This window comes from Macaca nemestrina, chromosome 6, assembly GCF_043159975.1.
Source record: "Macaca nemestrina isolate mMacNem1 chromosome 6, mMacNem.hap1, whole genome shotgun sequence".
Taxonomy (NCBI): Eukaryota; Metazoa; Chordata; class Mammalia; order Primates; family Cercopithecidae; genus Macaca; species Macaca nemestrina.
Window position 1 is genome coordinate 136,256,240 of NC_092130.1, and position 20,902 is coordinate 136,277,141.

Genomic DNA, 20,902 nt, shown 5'->3' on the forward strand with positions numbered 1-20,902 from the left:
AGTGAGAGACATGCAACTCTTCTTTCACTTGAACACTTAGAGGCCATTATTGTATTGCAAATTAGCCTAAACTCAATATAGTTGTGTGACAGGGAATAGGGAGCCCCAAGGAGAGGAAGAGAGACAGGGAAATGGCCAGTGGGTGGAGCAGTAAGAAGGCACACAACATTTATCAACTAACTTCACCCTCTTATATGAGTGAGGTTTGTGGTGCTCCAAAATAATTACAATAGTAACATCAAAGATCACTGATCACAGATCTCCCTACCAAATATAATAATAATGTAAAAGTTTGAAATGTTGTGTTAATTTTCAAAATGTAATGCAGAGACATTGAAGTGAGCACATGCTCTTGGAAAAATGGTGCCAACAGAGGCTTGTTGACACAGGATTGCCACAAACTTTCAATTGGTCAAAAGTTCAGTATCTATGGAGCACAATAAAATCAGGTATACCTGTATATATAAACACATCAATTTATCCCATAGCACAATTCCAGAAGGGCTAAAGGGCCAGTGCAAATTCCCATCCAGAAGGATGGCTGAAGAAATCAGAGTGACTTTTACTAACTTTGAAGTTACTTTTCTTGCAACCGTGTAAATGCTCTTTCCTCTTAATCTCCCCTTGTCACAACCTTCTAAAAGGATTTCTATGCTTACAAATGCTTCATGTGAGTGAGCTACATTTCTGTTTTGTGAACATTTTTTTAAAAGTTCAGAGTCTAAATCTGAAATCATGTAGAGGATAAAAGAGAGAGGAAACAAACACAGAAAGAGAAGGATGAAGGAAGAGGAAGCATTGGAACTCAAGCTCCCTGAATCTCACATATTTTGTAAGGGTTTCAGCCTTCCACAAAGTGTTATCATGATTCAAGTCAATCTTATCTATATCTCAAGGAGGACAAGGTGGTCCTAGCTGACATCTGGGTTACATATTTAATGCCCAAACATCTAGGGATAGGGGAATCAGTCAAATGAACTCTTCTGATTTTGTGTAAACAAAATAACCAATTGATGGACTGATTGCTTCACGTTTTGGATTTCTATATACACAATCACATGCCAGTGATTTTAAAAAAAGCATCATCTTCAAATTCAGAACAATGTACAGAGTTTTTCATTGCAATCTATGTTATGAAGAACTCCTAAATTACCAAGAAAACAACAGTACTTAAGAGCAAATAATGATATTTTACACAGAATACAAATAACTTTTCATTCATAATTTTATCTTTTTGTTTCCTTTCTTCTGCCAATAGCACAACATTTTATTATTCTTATTTTCATAATATGCTTGGATGAGAAAAAAAAGAAACTCATATTGGCATTTTTCAGCTGTGTTTAAGAATGGGGTAATACTAATATTTTAATATTTTGATTAAAGAAATTAGGGTTCTCTGTATCTTTTCTATTCCTCCATGTTTTCATTTACTTTCTCGAAAATTAATACTAAGTTTTAACCATAAAAAAGAACAAATCGTTATCTATCTCCTTACATAGAAAGTTTAGAAGTATATTTACTAGCATTTTCTTGTCTCTTTTAAGAAAAAGTATTCTGCATCCATTTGGTATGTGAGGTGTGTGTGTATGGTGTGCGTGTATAAGAAGAAAAACCTGGCTGACTTTCCTCTGCTTAACTGTGATTTACACATTTCTGTATTATTTTGGAAAATGGGATCTTAATCACATGTATGTTAATCTAAAACCTGGATTATGAAAGTAATTTATAAAATCGACTTACAGATATTCTTTAATAATTATTATAGTTCTAAGATTGTACAACTATACAGCTATAGCACTACATAAAACCAGAAAAAATGACTAATTTTCCTTTCTGTTTTTCAAATTTAGGATTATAAAAATTATTTCAGGAGCTATTGCTATGTCTAATACTGCTTTCTAACTTTTCAGTATATCAATCAGTTTCCTAAAAGCTTACTCTGTCTGGTAGCTGTGTCTCATACCAGTTTGTATTCTCCTCCTCTTATGTTCATCTTTCAATTACTGCTGATCTTCAGGGTATGCTAAGCCCTTTTCTGATCTCAGTCTACGTGTTCTCTCTTGCCATTATGCTTCAACTCCCATGGCTTCAATGACTATCCTTTCAAAATATATACCTTAATCCAGATTCTTCTCTTGAATTGCAAACCTTCATATATAACTGTCTACTAGAACCAGCCACTAGAGTTCCCATGTATACCTCAAAGTCAACAAGTTCAAACTACCTCAAGTCAACCTGAAACTGACTCCTCCTTCTGTGTTTAGCACTATCCACCCATGCAATTGTTCAAGCAAAAGTCTCTTTTTCTCTTTTACTCCGCTATCCAATCACCAACTTCTGTTTAATTTATCTCCTAGATAGTTCTTTCCATCCTCACTGTTTCTATTCTAACTTAGATCCTGATTTCTTTCACCTGGTGGCATAGTGTATACAAATACTGCTTCTGGAATTGTAGAGTACACAACACTTGGGGCCTGCAATGGCTTGAACATTTGTCCTCTCTAAAACTCATGTTGAAATGTAATTGCCATTGTAACAGTAGTCAGTGTTGGGAGTTTTAAGAGGTTATTAGGCCTGTAGAGCTCCATCCTCACAGGTGGAATTAGCACCGTTATGAAAGGGTAAGTTCAGCCCCCTCTTGCCCTCTCTTGCCCTCTTGCTTACCACCATGTGATCACACAGTAAGAAAGCTCTCGTGAGATGATAGCACCTTGATATTGGACTTCCAGGTCTTCAAAATCGTCAGCCAATAAATTTCTGTTTCTGATAAATTACCTTGTCTCAGATATTGTTATAAAAACACAAAACAGACCAAGACAGATCCCCTCCAGCCTTGTCTCATTATCCTCCACTCAAACTCTGCTCACTCTGCTCTCTAGTATATTCAACATCTTTTAACGCCTTAAACGTTTCATACTCTCTTTCTTTGGACCTTTCAGACAGCTGTACTCTTTGTGTAGCTTTTATGGCATACACACACACACACACACACACACACACATATGTACTATGCATACACACACACACACTCATAATTTGTTCTGAGTACAACTCATCATCACCTTTATGATCAACAAGGCTGGGTTGGATGTCTCTTCAATCTACCTCCAAAACATTTTACTTTCTAATCTTATAAATATTATTTGTATTGTTAATTGTTCATTGTCTTGGCCTGTTTGGGCTGCTATAACAAATACAATAAATTAGGTGGCTTAAACAATAGAAATTTATTTCTCACAATGCTGGATGGTGGGAAGTCAAAGATCAAGGTGCTGGCAGATTCAGCATATTGTGAGGACTCTACTTTCTCTATAGATGGCACTGCCTTACTCACATGGTGAAAGGGGAACGAGGTCTCTCTTGAACCTCTTTTATAAGGGCACTAATCCCATTTATGAAAGCTTCACCATCATGACCTAATCAGCATCCAAAGGTCCCACCTCCTAATAACATCACATTGGGAATTAGGATTTCAGCAAATACATGTTGGGAGTACACAAGCATCAACCACAGTATTCATTTACCTAATTATGCCCTCCAGTGCCATGAAAAATATGTGTCTTTTCATCACTGTGTCTGCAATATCTAGCACAGCTAGCAGGATAGACACTTAGGAAACTTGTCCTAAGTGAAAAAATTAATGGATTGATGAATATATGCTAATATTTGAGACAAAATTATGGTAAGGCAAGGGTCATAACCTAATTCAAACAAAGAATTATGGTGAAGCAGAAATTTATAGATAGAGTTTATGTCATTATTGCTATACTATTTGTAAGGTAAGTTGTAGTGCTTGTTTTTCAGCTCCAAAAGCTGAGAATTATTAAAAGTATTGCTTCAAGTAGAATGTTCAAGGAAAGGATAGGATTAGGTGGTGTGCCATTTCCTAATTTCACCATGTTTGGAGATGACAGCTGGGCTCTAGCTCAACACAGACAAGCAACTCCCAAGGACATAACTAAAAAACACTCAGGTTGCCAGCAAGTTGTTTTCACAAAGAATGATTATTAGGACAACAAAATCATGTAAATAAGAAATGGAAAAAGCATGACAGGTCATCTAATCTCTCCTATGAGAATACTCTCTTAAATGTTGGCGTCAATGCTCATCAGGGTGAATTTTGAGTACAACCAGTGATGTAAATCTCATCTTTACCCTTGGGAGGCTATTGCGCAAACCAAAAGGTTTTTTTTGTGTGTGCTTCTGCTTGTATAAAATGTTTTTAAATATGCTTTTTACTTAATTTGTGCATTTTACTCTACTACATCAAGCCCCTGTCTTCTTTGGTTATATAAAATAATACATAAATGATAATAAAATCTTGGAGCAATACTTTTTATTTAACTGAATTGAATTACAAGCAACAAATTTACTCTTTCCATTTAAAGTTATACCTAATCATGACAATAATTCCTTCTATTGTATGCTTGATATCCTTTTATTTTATTCTATCAACGTTTAAAAATTGGAAGGGAGAGAGAGTCAGAATATGTCACTTCAATAAGTTAAATATTAGTAAACATCAAGATACTCTTTAGGTTCTTTTGCTGTGATGCAGAAACAATTAATACAATATTGCTTAAATTATCTGCTGAAGCTATAAAATTTTTGCACCATTTCGAATGTTATGTAGGTTATTTTTGTTTGCCTATCATTTTAATTTTATTTTTTATTGGGATCCTACCTGTACCATTTCAATGTTACCCATTCATGTCATTAAAAATCGTTCTGGCTCAATATAAGGCAATAATGACCTTTCATCTGCAACATTTCCCAAATATTAGTCTTGTTTGCCCATTACTTGAAGTTGGCCATATTTTATATCCTTATATACTTTATACTGATAAATATTAAGTGAACAAATTTTTCCTTAATATTTTCTTGAGATGACTTATTTTAACTTAAATATATTTTAAATAAATATCTATGTCATGGATTAAATTGCTTATTTTTCCTACTCATATACACAAATACATATAATTTAAAACACTATTACATAACTCCTAAAATAACATATGGTTCACATTTTGGAAAAACTGTTCTACTATACTTTATTATAAATCCATAGGTAATTTCTTTCTTTCTTTCATGAAGAAGACTTTCAGAGCTATTTTCTGACATTTTACTGCAAATTAAAAATATGTCTATAGATATTATATTTTTAATCTTTTATACTTAACACTGTTCTGTTGTTACTGTAAAATCTATTTAATTTGAACAAATATGTGAAAATATAAGCACAAATTTGTAGAAATTAGAAAATGTCATTTTATTTCTTTGATATGTTTCTAATAAGGTGCTATTGAACCTACTTAAATCTAATTAACCTACTTTAATAAGCAGATAAAATATATAATTAATAGTACCTAAATAGCAAGTGGTACTCTGAAATACTCTGTTCTCTTAAGGCATCAGCTGTTACCTGAATATTATGATGCATGCTTTTCGCATGACAAAGATTTTCAAAGGTTGATGTAAGCCAAACTCATAATTTCTAAATTAGTTATTAATTCATATGAAACATTATACTCATGTCTAATTTCTTTATTTGGTTATTATACTGGGCACCCCCCCAAATATTTCTACCTCAACATTATTGAGGAAGAATATTCTTCAACAACCAGTAAATAGAGATTTACAAAACTTTTTGACCATTTTGAAAACCCACTGTATTTAGTTATCCTCCAAGTGGATTCATTGCAATCTACTATTTTTGTTTATGATGTTTCAGCCAGTTCTCAATCCATGTGACTCTATTTTCATCCAAGGCAATTATAATTAGTTTGTAAGTAAAAGTACATAATTCACTGTTTCAAATGCTTCACTGGAGCCCAAATATATGACGTCAGTTGTATCCTCTTTATCAAATTAGTTTTGCAACTCTATCAAACAAGCCTATTATTATGGCCTGGCATGATTTGTTCATTATGGACCCAGCTGCTGAAGGCTCAAGATTCTATTGTCTTCTAACTACTTACAGATTGGCCTTCAATATTTTCTCCCTTACTAAACTCCATATTAACATATTGTTTGGTTGCATGCAAGCATTTTTCTTATTTGGGCATGTCAGTGAAAAGTAAAACCTGAAAGACAGTAACTTGTAAAATCACTTTATTTTATTATTTTTTTCTTTTTGTATGCCACATATTTAAATGAGGTGCTTTGGGATCTTTATTATTTTCTTTATATTTCTTTATTTTAACACAAAACCTTTTCTGTAAGAATTAATAAGGATTTTAGGATTATTAATTTGTGGGTACTTGCATTTTCAAGAAATGATAAAACTAGACTAACTAAAGAAAGGATGTTACCTCAGAAAGTTTACACAATAAGGTGATGAATCTCATCATGACTCATAGAAAATAATCTAATTTTAGGGCATGGTGGAGTAAATTGATAGGGTCTAAGGATGTCCATATGAGGCATGGTAAAATTAATTTATACCATTTATTTATATCACATATTAAGCACAAATAACTAAATTGTTATAAACAAGTAAATGGCTGTAATATGAAACTTGTTGTAAAGGTAAAAATTTACCACCTCAGGATTTCATAGTGTACAGGCAGCCCATTCATGGCAATTATTGGTAAGATCTACAATAAGTAATAGTCTTAATATCAATTACCAAATGTACTGTTCTCATTTCTACAGTGGTTACATGGTTTGACTATGTATGAATAATCCTATAATGTAAAAAATTTGTTCCTTTAGTATTCCTCCTGGAAATCTGTTGACACTTGCAATTGTATAGAAAATGTGTTTTTCAAAAAAAATTACAACATAGAACTTGTTTACAACCTTCAAAATTGTGAAAGTCTGAGAAATCAGACATTCTCCTATTATATTTCCTTTCAGTTCAGGGTAATTAAAAACATGTTTGGGAATGGGTACACATGGGTATAACGATGGAAATAACAGACACTGGGGACTCCAAAAGTGGGGAGGGTTGGGAGAGGCAAGGGTTGAAAAGGTACCCATTGAGCACTGTGTGATGGGTTCACTATTTGGGTGATGGGTTCACTAGAAGCCCAAACTGCAGTATTATGCAATATACCCATGTAACAAACCTACACATGTACCCCTTAAATCTATAATAACATTGCTTTAAAAAACATGTCTGTGGAAAGTTAAATTTTAAAAAATGATTTGCAAATTGGTCATCGACGTTTAAAATGCTTTTGCAAACATCTTGCTTTCTCAGTCACCAAAGCTATTGTTTCTAAGTAAAAACATGTATATACTTTGTTTTTCCCTACCCAATTCAGTAGGAAAGCATTTTCAATTGTAATTGAAGAAAACTGTTATTTTTTCAATCTGAGTAACATCTGACAAATTCTAGGCTAAGAATTGGCTACTAAAGGACTTGGCAATTTGAAATTGAAGGAGACATGTAAAATGGCCCTGTTAATTGCTTTTGGGGCGAGAGGTGGGAGTGAGAGGACAACCAAAGAAAGGGGAACATTCATTTGATTATTTTCCAATAAAATAGCTAATTTCTGAAGAATTTTATGAAATTGTAAATGAGAAGCAGTAATGAATTTTGTGAGCTTAAATACTCATGATTTAAAGGCTTACTAGACTATAATATTGGAAGAGTGTAGAAGCAACTGAAAATAATGTTTTTAATAGAAAAATCAGATGAAACACTTTCTATTTCAAGGATTGCATTCCCTTGATATTTGCTTACGGATAACATTTGCTTATTTCCTTCAAGATTTAAATGAAAAGCATATGCAAAAGTATGTCCTCAAATCTCAAAATGTTAATACTTATTTTCAACGTTTAATGATAACTCTGTTTTTCCAAAGCCTCTTTTTATTGTTCTGATAAACATATTTCACAATTAAATATCTCCCACCAAAAGTTTTAAGAGGCCTATGTTACAGTCACGTGAATGAGCATTCCATGTTAGCTACATGACAATATAATTTGAAAAATATAATGGCAATGATGATCACTGAGGCAACAGTAATAGGTTCTAAAGCAAGTAAAATGGACCTTCTCTGTCTTATTCACCTCAGTTTCCTGTACTTAGAAGCACTCAATTAATATTTGTTCAATGAATACATGAAACTCAGAAAATGTAATATTTATGTTTTTCCACATAGAGAAAAATCTATACTTGCACATAACAGAAAATCTAGATTCACAGAAGCAAAAACATCGTTGAATTAAAGTATAAGTCTAATTGAAATTCAAGAGAAAAAAATTTAACTGTTTCTATATGAAAACTAAAAAAGCTAATATGGAAATAAAGTTCCATCTATTTGTAATTCTACTTCAAAGTATTACTAATTATTTTAACTGAATAATTATCTTTATAAAAATTTGCATAAGGAAGTATCCTCTATTAGTTCAAATGATGATTGGGACAATATCTAGTTTGTTCTTTATAACATCCTTGGTAACTAGAGCAATTCTTAGTACACAGAAAACCTTTCCTATTTGCTGAATGAATTCATGCTTGGGGCTTGTATTAGTCAACTTTCAAGCAAAGATACAGAATCAGTGGGAGATATATATTCAAAGATTTATTGTAAAGAATTGGCCTATGCAACTGTGGGGATTGGTTAGGCAATCAAAATCCATGTGACAGGCAGTCAGGAAGGGCAGGCTGGAACCCCTGGTTAGGAGCTGCTATTGCCTGCCATCTACAGGAATTTCTTCATCAGGAAAGCCTCAATCAGCGCTGCTTTTAAGGCCTTTCCCTGGATTGAAACAGGCCCACCTAGGTTACATAGGATGATTTAACTGAAAGCAGCTGATTATGGGCCTTAATCACATCTGCAAAATACCCTCCTAAAAACACATAGATCAGTGTTTGATTGAAAACCTATGGGTTGTAGTATAGTCAAGTCAGCAGAGCAAAAAGACCTGAACAAATGGGATGTGCACTGACTTTTCTGGTGGTGGATAATCCATCACCAAGAATTTGAACAGAGGTAGACTATCCATCTTAGAAGTTCCATTTACTGGCCGGGCGCGGTGGCTCAAGCCTGTAATCCCAGCACTTTGGGAGGCTGAGACGGGCGGATCACGAGGTCAGGAGATCGAGACCGTCCTGGCTAACATGGTGAAACCCCGTCTCTACTAAAAAATACAAAAAAAAAAAAAAAAAAAAAAAAAACTAGCCGGGCGAGGTGGCGGGCGCCTGTAGTCCCAGCTACTCGGGAGGCTGAGGCAGGAGAATGGCGTAAACCCGGGAGGCGGAGCTTGCAGTGAGCTGAGATTCGGCCACTGCACTCCAGCCTGGGAGACAGAGCGAAACTCCGCCTCAAAAAAAAAAAAAAAAAAGAAGTTCCATTTACTGAGAGCTTATTTGGCTCTAAAGTCTGTTTGATTTTAAGCTCTTCATTTACCTTATCATTTTCAATAATTTTAAGAATGCTGTGTTTTTGTCCTTATTTTGCAGAAGAGAAACTTGAGACTAAAAAAGGCTTAATCACTTTTGATGTGAACCAGCTAGTGTGGATTAAAAACTAAAATATATTAATTTCAAAGCCCTAACACTTCAAAACTATAATGCTAGTATGACATTGTCAAATAGAAATTGGCATAAAAAGGGAAAAATAATAGAAATATTCAGACATGTCATTTTAGTCAAGAAATTCATCTCATTGTAATACATTGTTCTTAACTCACCCTCTCCATTAATGTGCTCGTCTATGTCACTCCTCAATATTCCTGAGAAAGTGCTGAAAAAGATACAATGACTGAGATAATGATTATAAAGATATTTATCATCAGTTGTGTCTTATTACAACAGAACGTTTTGAAAGCCACTAAAATACTTTTTAAGCCAACAACAGTAGGAAAAACAAACTTTTCTCATGTGCAACTGTCAAAGCTTATGTTAAAATTATTATTGCTTTTTATTTAACTTTATTCAATGTCTGGGTCTGGTTCTTAGACATTTCTGTAACTGAGAAGAACAAGATTTCAATTTTTTAGCTTGTGATAAATGATTTGTCCATGACAGTTTTTCATTCTACTTTCTCTTGTTCTCTCTTACCACTGAGTTTTCTTATTTACTTAGCTAAGTGCCCAACTACTGTTATATACTAATTTATCTTAAGTACAGTCTGGTCTTCTGAATCAGATAGAAATAATGATAAGAGATAAAAATGAATTTATGTATGTGTAATCAAATATAGTATTGTTTATTACAAATTTTAGTAAGTATCATCCAGTTTAAATTTATAGGAGTTGGCACATGACAGTAAATTCAATTTGTGAATTTGATAGTGAATTTAATAATTAATATCAATCTAATGCCTATTTCTTTGCAAACTGAAAAGTTGTAATAGTATGATTATATCTTAAGAAATGAAGTTAGTAATTTTTATAGCTTTTTTCATAACAAAAGCTAACTCTTTATGGTATTAAACATTATTTTCTTCTATTTTGTGTTAGTGCTAGAATGCTAGCTATGAGTTCTGTAACTGCCCAAAAGATAGAGAGAACTTGCAGAAAAGTCCAAATACAGTCCAAAAAGAAGAAAGTCCTCCCAAAAGAAAGAAAAATGAAAACAGCTGCAATGTCATCCTCCATTATGTTAGCTCATGCATGGTTCTTGCTAAAGAACAGACATTCAATCTGCTTTGAATTATTTGTCACTTGGCTTCTTTATATTTCCATGCCCTATTTTGCATTTGTTCACTACTCATTCTTTTATGCAATCTACATTCTGCAAAACAATATTAATATATATTCTTACCAAGGATTGAACTATGCGTAACCAAGTTTAGAACCTTCACAAACCTTGATGTTTTAGACTTTGCAACCAAACGTCATCATTTTAAGATCTGAGTTCACTTGCTCTTGAGTTGAATGTAAAAACCCAACGCACAGGACTTTAAAAGGCTTATAAAATATTCAAAAAGCTCCTTGAACATCAAATAGCTCTTAAGACAGAACATTTTGATGAGTTTAGTGTAAATGAATCAGAAGCATATGGATTAAATTTACCTTAAAATACTCCTGGGTTTAAGAATTAAGGGAAAATGTGCTTGGCAAAACACATTTTGGGTTTTGCCTAACCCAGAACATTGGAAAAGTAGTTCAAGATGTTTGACGAACCCAAAACATGGCTGGGTTCACCCATCCTTAATTCCCTGTGGTAATAGCAAAGGACAGGCAGAGGCAGATTTTAGGTGCATAAATCTAGTTCAGGTTTTATCATGGTCATCCTAAACTATTAGATAACTTGAGAATGCCTTACCTCTACTAAATTAAATTAGTGCTATGTGCTTTTTATAATTTCTATTTAAAGACTATAAAATGTGTGTTTTATATGAAGAGTGTGGTTCTACATACTTACCGTATAGCAGTTTCTATGTACCCAGTCAGTAAAGAAGAGAAATCAAGAGCTTCGCCACCTAGGGTATATCAAGAGATGCACACAGACATCATCATTAACCTCAGTAACTATTCAGTTGAATAGAAATAGAATGAGAAGTTTATCAATTATTTTTACTTCTAAAACTAACAAAAATGTGCTAAAGAAGAATCTGTTTTGAAAAAAACAGCATGCACAGTAATCAATATTATAAAATTTTATTTTCTATTTCTAATTTAACTTTTCTGTCTACACAAGAAATGGACAGAATGTATGAGCTGGTCATTATCTGAGTGCAGCAGTATACTAAAAAACAACTATTCATTCCTGATTTAGGGAACTGCCATTAGTACCTGAATTATCTTCCACTTGAATCTATGACAAATTCTTTCCTTGTAAGTACACAAATGTGGAGAAAAAAATACTTATTTGTCATCTTCCTTCTTCTCTTCCAACAGACAAATAACCAGGGAGAGACACAAATCATTGACTCACATAAAAGTAAATAGATTCCCATGATGGTAGCTCATGGGATTTCAAATTACAGCCCAAAATATTCATAGTATAAAATCTAGCTAGAGTCTTCAGTTAAGATAGTTTGCTAAAGATAGCATCTAAAGTGTGAATTTTTGTAACAAATAAAATGTAAATGTAAAATATTTTCTTGAAACAGTATATTTGAATGATAGTTTACCATGTCAACCTGGAATATTAGAAAGTGCTTTACACAAGAAAAAAGTTTATTATTTTATGGAGTAATGATAGGCTATTTTCTGCAATGTGATAAGAAATTAGTAAGGGTGTATAAAGACATATTTTTATACATATGTATTCAAAGAAGTTAGGTTTGTAGAAATTGGCTTAGTTTATTTGCTTACCTAATTGATAGATTACAAATAAATAATGTTTCTTTCAAATAATGAGTTGAGAGATAATTTATTTATAAAATAAAAAATGTTTACATAAAATATGCTCAATATCAGAAAACTGCTCTTCTTAACAATTTCTCTAAGTAATTTGGCTACATGCAGTCCTTGGAACACATATTTAAATGGCTAATTTTTCAGTTTATCTATTATATGGAGCATACATATATTTTTAGAGCCAAAACATACAACAACAACACTTCACAATAATTTACTCTTCCATCAACCTTAATTTTCTGGAACTCAGTATCACCAAAGATGTTCTTAGCAGCCTAAAGGAATGTCATAAAACTCATGTACTACGGATATGCACTTTAATTCTAGCCCTTCATTTATAGTCTTTTGGATTCTTATTTATCATACAATTCACTCAATTATTCCACAGGTTTTTAGTGGGCACCTACTAGGACCAAAATGATGCTGGGTACAAGAAAAGTATAAATTATTTATTCAGAATTGTTTTTACTCAAAAATTTTATCCTATAGTGGCTGAATTAAGACATGTAAAAACAGCTATTATTAAATTGAAAAGTGATATCAAATCACTATAGAAAATGTTCTATGGGTTCTCTGCCGGGAGCGGTGGCTCACGCCTGTAATCCCAGCACTTTGGGAGGCCGAGGCGGGCGGATCACAAGGTCAGGAGATCGAGACCATGGTGAAACCCCGTCTCTACTAAAAATAGAAAAAAATTAGCCGGGCGCAGTGGCGGGCGCCCGTAGTCCCAGCTACTCGGGAGGCTGAGGCAGGAGAATGGCGTGAACCCGGGAGGCGGAGCTTGCAGTGAGCCGAGATTGCGCCACTGCACTCCAGCCTGGGCGACAGAGCAAGACTCCGTCTCAAAAAAAAAAAAAAAAAAGAAAAGAAAATGTTCTATGGGTTCTCAGAAGAGAGTTAAGAGTCCATAATGCAAGCATAATGTCAGCAGAAACAGTAACTGCTAACAGTTTTGCATTAAGGGAGGACACAGAAAAATGTAAAAAAAAAAAAAAAAAAAAAAAAAAAAAAAAATTAGACAAAATGTATATTGTCTAACAGTGTAAAAATGGATGTCGAGAGAAGTCTTTTCAAAATTATGTTCAGTATATTTTTTCTAAAAGGGTAAGGATGTGTTAATACATTTTCAATCAACTTGAATTTAGTGTGTTTTTTTATCATTTGGAGACAACTGTACAAATGTTATGCAAAAGGCATTATAATGTGTATATAAATGAAATAACACCAATAAGTGTAGAGTGCATAATTTTGCAAAACAGAATAGGCCTGGAATAGGTGCTAGGTCTTCACAGAAGATAATTTCAAGGGAGTCCATGAGGAAATCTTTCAACTAGTTTAGAAAACCTGACGACAGATGTGTAGTAACTATAAGAAATATATTTAGCCTGCTTCTGGGTAAGCTGACAGAGAGAAATAGAAAATATTCACCATTTAGATGTGTGTTCCAAGGACTGCATGTAGTCCAATTACTAGGAGAATTTGTTTAACAAGAGCAGTTTTCTGATATTGAACTTCTGAGTGTAGGGCCCAGCTGTTTTAATTGTTGACAAGCCTTCCAAATGATTCTTAAGCACTTTAACTTTTGAAAACCACAATTCAAAATCCTGTCAGGAATCTTTTTGGAAAGATGACAGAAAAAGTTTCAGCAGATAGCCAGCGCGAAGATTTCTAAGAACATCCCCATCTTATGCTGCAAAAAGATACTTCAATGGAAATAACAATGACTTGTAAGATTTGGGGGACAAAACTTTTGCCATATGGGCATTTCATATTAGAGTCATTCATTAGTTATCTATTCCCATTCATTATAAATAATGGCTTAATTTTATGTATAGACCAAATGTGTTTCTATCTTGTTATTTAATGTATCAGCTTCACTGAAGTCCTAAGATGGCAAGTATGATCAGCCATCTGAACACCTGGCATTTCACAGTAGTTTTTATTAGGAAATTCAGAAAAGAATGAAGAACTCAGGCAGAAAAATACATCCCCAAAATTACCAATACATGCGACCAATGTTATGAAACCCTTTAGAACATTTCCCATCAAAAATGATTTTTTTTCTAGTTTTCTAGTGCAGCATATCAACAGCTATTATTCAGTTACACATGTAGAAATGCAGAATAATAACAAACGTGTAGAAATACAAAGAGAAATATACAGGAAACAGTAGAGAATGGGAAACGGTGAATCTGAGGTACTGGTAGAAAGGTAGTATCTCTCTTAAGCACCACGCCGTGCCAAAGTCACATACACTATTAGCATTTTCCACTGAAAAAAGAATGGCCTACAGGAATTAATATGCCTAGCTTCCCTCTTCGTCACAATTCACCATATCATACACACTTACCAAAATCCATACACTTTTTACCTCTTTTTTTCTGCTCCGAAAGAGGTACCCCTGCTATCTAAGGCTATTTTATCCTTGTTGTTCCTACTCTTCTGAATTTACAACTTCTATATTTATGTTTGTCTCATTTCCTACAGCTTCCTTCCCTCCATCCCTCTTGAAGCACCTCCTTAAATATTTCTTCTACTCACAGTTAAGGTTTTATCAAAAATTCTTGAAATTCACTTTCATTTAGGTATTTCTCATCCATTCTTCAACTCACTTATAAGAGCATTCTACCCCTACTATGCCAATAAAGTTATTCATATTGTTGTTACCAATGGTTAAAGCTAATTAATGTTATTTCCTTAGCTTTCATAAATCTTTGATTCTAATTTATTAATATTAATATTGAAAATTCTCAAATGATAAAATCATGTGATTATAGTTTAGCTATCTGAGCTGGGAAAAAAATGCGACTGTCCATTTCTTTCTAGCATGAAGTCTGGCTACATTGATTTATTTTTAATTTTTTAAAAATTTCAGTAAGTTTTGGGGAACAGGTGGATTTTGGTTATATGAATAAATTCTTTAGTGGTGATTTTTGAGATTTTGATGCACCCATTACCTGAGCAGCGTGCACTCGACCCATTGTGTAGTCTTTTATCCCTTATTCTCCTCCTACACTTTCCCTGGAGTCTGCAAAGCTCACTATATTATTCTTATGCGTTTGCGACCTCATAGCTTAGCTCTCACTTATGTGTGAGAACATATACGATGTTTGGTTTTCCATCCTTGAGTCACTTCACTTAGAATAATGGTCCCCAATTCCATCCAGGTTGTGGCAAATGTCATTTCATTCCTTTTTTGTGGCTTAGAATGTCATTTCATTCCTTTTTATGGTATATAAAATATATACTTTTTTAATCCACTCATTCATTGATGGGCATTGGGGCTTCTTCCATTTTTTTGTTTTTGCAATTGTGAATTATGCTCCTATAAACATGTGTGTGCAAGCATCTTTTTTGTATAATGACTGTTTTTCCTCTGAGTAAATACCCAGGAATGGGATTGCTGTATCAAATTATAGCCTACTTTTAGTTCTTTAAGGAATCTCCACACGGTTTTTCATACCGTTACATTAGTTTACATTCTCTCCAACTCTGTAAAAGTTTTTTTTTTCTTTTCAACACATCCATGCCAACATCTATTATTTTTGGATTTTTTGATTATGGTTATTCTTGCAGGAGTAAGGTATTATCACATTGTGGATTTGATTTGCATTTCTCTGACAATAAGCAATGTTGCACACTTTTTCACATGTTTGTTGGCTATTTGAATATCTTCTTTGGAGAATTGTCTATTTTTTTTATTATTATACTTGAAGTTCTAGGGTACATGTGCACAACATGCAGGTTTGTTACATACGTATACATGTGCCATGTTGGTGGGCTGCACCCATTCACTTGTCATTGACATTAGGTATATCTCCTAATGCTATCCCTCCCCCATCCCCCTTCCACAATAGGCCCCTGTGTGTGATGTTCCCCTTCCTGTGTCCAAGTGATCTCATTGTTCAATTCCCATCTATGGGTGAGCACATGTGGTGTTTGGTTTTCTGTTCTTGTGATAGTTTGCTGAGAATGATGGTTTCCAACTACAACCATGTCCCCGCAAAGGACACGAACTCATCCTTTTTTATGGCTGCATAGTATTCCATGGTGTATATGTGCAACATTTTCTTAATCCAGTCTGTCACTGATGATTGATTCATCAGACTTGGGTTGATTCCAAGTCTTTGCTATTGTGAATAGTGCCACAATAAACATATGCGTGCATGTGTCTTTATAGCAGCATGATTTATAATCCTTTGGGTATATCCCCAGTAATGGGATGGCAGGGTCAAATGGTATTTCTAGTTCTAGATCCTTGAGGAATCGCCACACTGTGTTCCACAATGGTTGAACTAATCTACAATCCCACCAACAGTGTAAAAGTGTTCCTATTTCTCCACATCCTCTCCAGCACCTGTTGTTTCCTGACTTTTTACTGATTGCCATTCTAACTGGTGTGAGATGGTATCTCATTGTGGTTTTGATTTGCATTTCTCTGATGGCCAGTGATGATGAGCATTTTTCCATGTGTCCGTTGGCCGTATGAATGTCTTTTTTTGAGAAGTGTCTGTTCATATCCTTTGCCCACTTTTTGATGGGATTGTTTGTTTTTTTCTTGTAAATTTGTTTGCGTTCTTTGTAGGTTCTGGATATTAGCCCTTTGTCAGATGAGTAGATTGCAAAAATTTTCTCCCATTCTGTAGGTTGCCTGTTCACTCTGATGGTAGTTTCTTTTGCTGTGTGGAAGCTTTTTAGTTTAATTAGATCCCATTTGTCAATTTTGGCTTTTGTTGCCATTGCTTTTGGTGCTTTAGACATGAAGTCCTTGCCCATGCCTATGTCCTGAGTGGTATTTACCTAGGTTTTCTTCTAGGGTTTTTATGGTTTTAGGTCTAACATTTAAGTCGCTAATCCATCTTGAATTAATTTTCGTATAAGGAGTAAGGAAAGGATCCAGTTTCAGCTTTCTACTTAAGGCTAGACAATTTTCCCAGCACCATTTATTAAATAAGGAATTCTTTCCCCATTTCTTGTTTTTGTCAGATTTGTCAAAGGTCAGATGGCTGTAGATGTTTGATATTAATTCTGAAGGCTCTGTTCTGTTTCATTGGTCTATATCTCTGTTTTGGTATCAGTACCATGCTGTTTTGGTTACTGTAGCCTTGTAGTATAGTTTGAAGTCAGGAAATGTGATGCCTCCAGCTTTGTTTTTTTGGCTTAGAATTGTCTTGGTAATGTGGGGTCTTTTTTGATTCCATATGAACTTTAAAGCAGTTTTTTTTCCAATTCTGTGAAAAAAGTCATTGATACCTTAATGGGGATGGCTTTGAATCTACCTTGGGCAGTATGGTCATTTTCATGATATTGATTCTTCCTATCCATGAACATGGTATGTTCTTCCATTTGTTTGTGTCCTCTTTTATTTCACTGAGCAGTGGTTTGTATTTCTCCTTGAAGCAGTCCTTCACATCCCTTGTAATTTGATTCCTAGGTATTTTATTCTCCTTGAAGCAATTGTGAATGGGAGTTCATTCATGATTTGGATCTCTGTTTGTCTTTTATTGGTATATAAGAATGCTTTTGATTTTTGCACATTGATTTTGTATCCTGAGACTTTGCTGAAGTTGCTTATCACATTAAGGAGATTTTGGGCTGAGATGATGTGATTTTCTAAATATACAGTCATGTCATCTGCAAACAGGGACAATTTGACTTCTTCTTTTCCTAACTGAATACCCTTGATTTCTTTCTCTTGCCTGACTGCCCTAGCCAGAATTTCCAACACTATGTTGAATAGGAGTGGTGAGAGAGGGCATCCCTGTCTTGTGCCAGTTTTCAAAGGGAATGCTTCCAGGTATTGCCCATTCAGTATGATATTGGCTGTGGGTTTGTCATAAATAGTTCTTATTATTTTGAGATACATTCCATCAATACCAAATTTATTGAGAGTGTTTAGCATGAAGGGCTGTTGAATTTTGTCAAAGGCCTTTTCTGTGTCTATTGAGATAATCATGTGGTTTTTGTCTTTGGTTCTGTTTCTATGCTGGATTACGTTTATTGATTTGCGTATGTTGAACCAGCCTTGCATCCCAGGGATGAAGCCCACTTGATCATGGTGGATAAGCTTTTTGATGTGCTGCTGGATTTGGTTTGCCAGAATTTTATTGAGGATTTTTGCATCGATGTTCATCAGGGATATTGGTCTAAAATTCTCTTTTTTTGTTGTGTCTCTGTCAGGTTTTGGTATCAGGATGATGTTGGCCTCATAAAATGTGTTAGAGAGGATTCCCTCTTTTTCTACTGATAGGAATAGTTTCAGAAGGAATGGTACCAGCTCCTCCTTGTACCTCTGGTAGAATTTGGCTGTGAATCCATCTGGTCCTGGACTTTTTTGGTTGGTGGGCTATTAATTATTGCCTCAGTTTCAGAGCTGCTGTTGGTCTATTCAGGGATTCAACTTCTTCCTGGTTTAGTCTTGGGAGAGTGTAAGTGTCCAGAAATTTATCAATTTCTTCTAGGTTTTCTAGTTTATTTGCATAGAGGTGTTTATAGTATTCTCTGATGGTAGTTTGTATTTCTGTGGGGTTGGTGCTGATATCCCCTTTAACATTTTTTATTGCATCTATTTGATTCTTCTCTCTTTTCTTCTTTATTATTAGTCTTGCTAGTGGTCTATCAATTTTGTTGATCTTTTAAAAAAAACAGCTCCTGGATTCATTCATTTTTTGAAGGGCTTTTTGTGTCTCCATGTCCTTCAGTTCTGCTCTGTTCTTAGTTATTTCTTGTCCTCCGCTAGTTTTTGAATGTGTTTGCTCTTGCTTCTCTAGTTCTTTTAATTGTGATGTTAGGATGTCAATTTTAGATCTTTCCTGCTTTCTCTTGTGAGCATTTAGTGCTATAAATTTTCCTCTACACACTGCTTTAAATGTGTCCCGGAGATTCTGGTATGTTGTATCTTTGTTCTCATTGGTTTCAGAGAACATCTTTATTTCTGCGTTCATTTTGTTATGTACCCAGTAGTCATTCTGGAGCAGGTTGTTCAGTTTCCATGTAGTTGAGTGGTTTTGATTGAGTTTCTTAGTCCTGAGTTCTAGTTTGATTGCACTGTGGTCTGTGAGACAGTTTGTTATAATTTCTGTTATTTTACATTTGCTGAGGAGTGCTTTACTTCCAACTGTGTGGTCAATTTTGGAAGAAGTGCAACGTGGTGCTGAGAAAAATATATATCCTGTTGATTTGGGGTGGAGTGTTCTGTAGATGTCTATTAGGTCCACTTGGTGCAGAGTTGAGTTCAATTCCTGGATATCCTTGTTAACTTTCTGTCTCGTTGATCTGTCTAATGTTGACAGTGGGGTGTTAAATTCTCCCATTATTATTGAATGGGAGTCTAAGTCTCTTTGTAAGTCTCTAATGACTTGCTTTATGAATCTGGGTGCTCCTGTATTGGGTGCATATATATTTAGGATAGTTAGCTCTTCTTGTTGAATTGATCCTTTTACCATTATGTAATGGCCTTCTTTGTCTCTTTTGATCTTGTTGATTTAAAGTCTGCTTTATCAGAGACTAGGATGGCAACCCTTGCCTTTTTTTTGTTTTCCATTTGCTTGGTAGATCTTCCTTCATTCCTTTATTTTGAGCCTATATGTGTCTCTGCATGTGACATGTGTCTCCAGAATGCAGCAAACTGATGGGTCTTGACTCTTTATCCAATTTGCCAGTCTGTGTCTTTTAATTGGACAATTTAGTCCATTTACATTTAAGGTTAATATTGTTATGTGTGAACTTAATCCTAATTATGATATTAGCTGGTTATTTTGCTCATTAATTGATGCAGTTTCTTTCTAGCATTGATGGTCTTTATATTTTGGCATGTTTTTGCAATGGCTGGTACCTGTTGTTCCTTTCCATGTTGAGTGCTTCCTTCAGGATCTCTTGTAGGGCAGGCCTGGTGGTGACAAAATCTCTTAGCATTTGTTTATCTGGAAAGGATTTTATTTCTCCTTCACTTATGGAACTTAGTTTAGCTAGATATGAAATTCTGGGTTGAAAATTCTTTTCTTTAAGAATGTTGAATATTGGCCCCCACTCTCTTCTGGCTTGTAGAGTTTCTGCCGAGAGATCTGCTGTTAGTCTGATGGGCTTCCCTTTGTGGGTAACCCGACCTTTCTCTCTGGCTGCCCTTAAGATTTTTTCCTTCATTTCAACTTTGCTGAATCTGACAATTTTGTTTCTTGGAGTTGCTCTTCTCAAGGATTATCTTTGGGGCATTCTATGTATTTCCTGAATCTGAATGTTGGCCCGCCTTGCCAGGTTGGGGAAGTTATCCTGGATAATATCCTGCAAAGTGTTTTCCAACTTAGTCCCATTCTCCCCGTCACTTTCAGGCACACCAATCAGACATAGATTTGGTCTTTTCACATAATCCCATATTTCTTGGAGGCTTTGTTCATTTCTTTTTACTCTTTTTTCTCTAAACTTCTCTTCTCACTTTATTTCATCCATTTGATCTTCAATCACTGATACTCTTTCTTCCAGTTGATCGAGTCGGTTACTGAAGCTTGTGCATTTGTCATGTAGTCCTCGTGTCACGGTTTTCATCTCTGTCAGTTCTTTTATGGACTTCTCTGTATTGGTTATTCTAGTTATCCATTCTTCCATTCTTTGTTCAAGGTTTTTAGTTTCTTTGTGCTGGGTA

At 34.6% G+C, this 20,902-nt stretch overlaps 1 long non-coding RNA gene across 1 annotated transcript in view; it reads right to left on the reverse strand.

Annotated features, from left to right (window-relative positions):
* Nucleotides 1-20,902, reverse strand: part of LOC105487495 (uncharacterized) — a 102,535-nt gene that overhangs the window by 13,743 nt on the left and 67,890 nt on the right. Inside the window, exons 3-4 of the long non-coding RNA XR_011624308.1 lie at nucleotides 11,324-11,381; nucleotides 9,646-9,698 (exon numbers count right to left, since the gene is read on the reverse strand). This is a non-coding gene — a long non-coding RNA (uncharacterized lncRNA). The remainder of the gene's footprint in view (nucleotides 1-9,645; nucleotides 9,699-11,323; nucleotides 11,382-20,902) is intronic.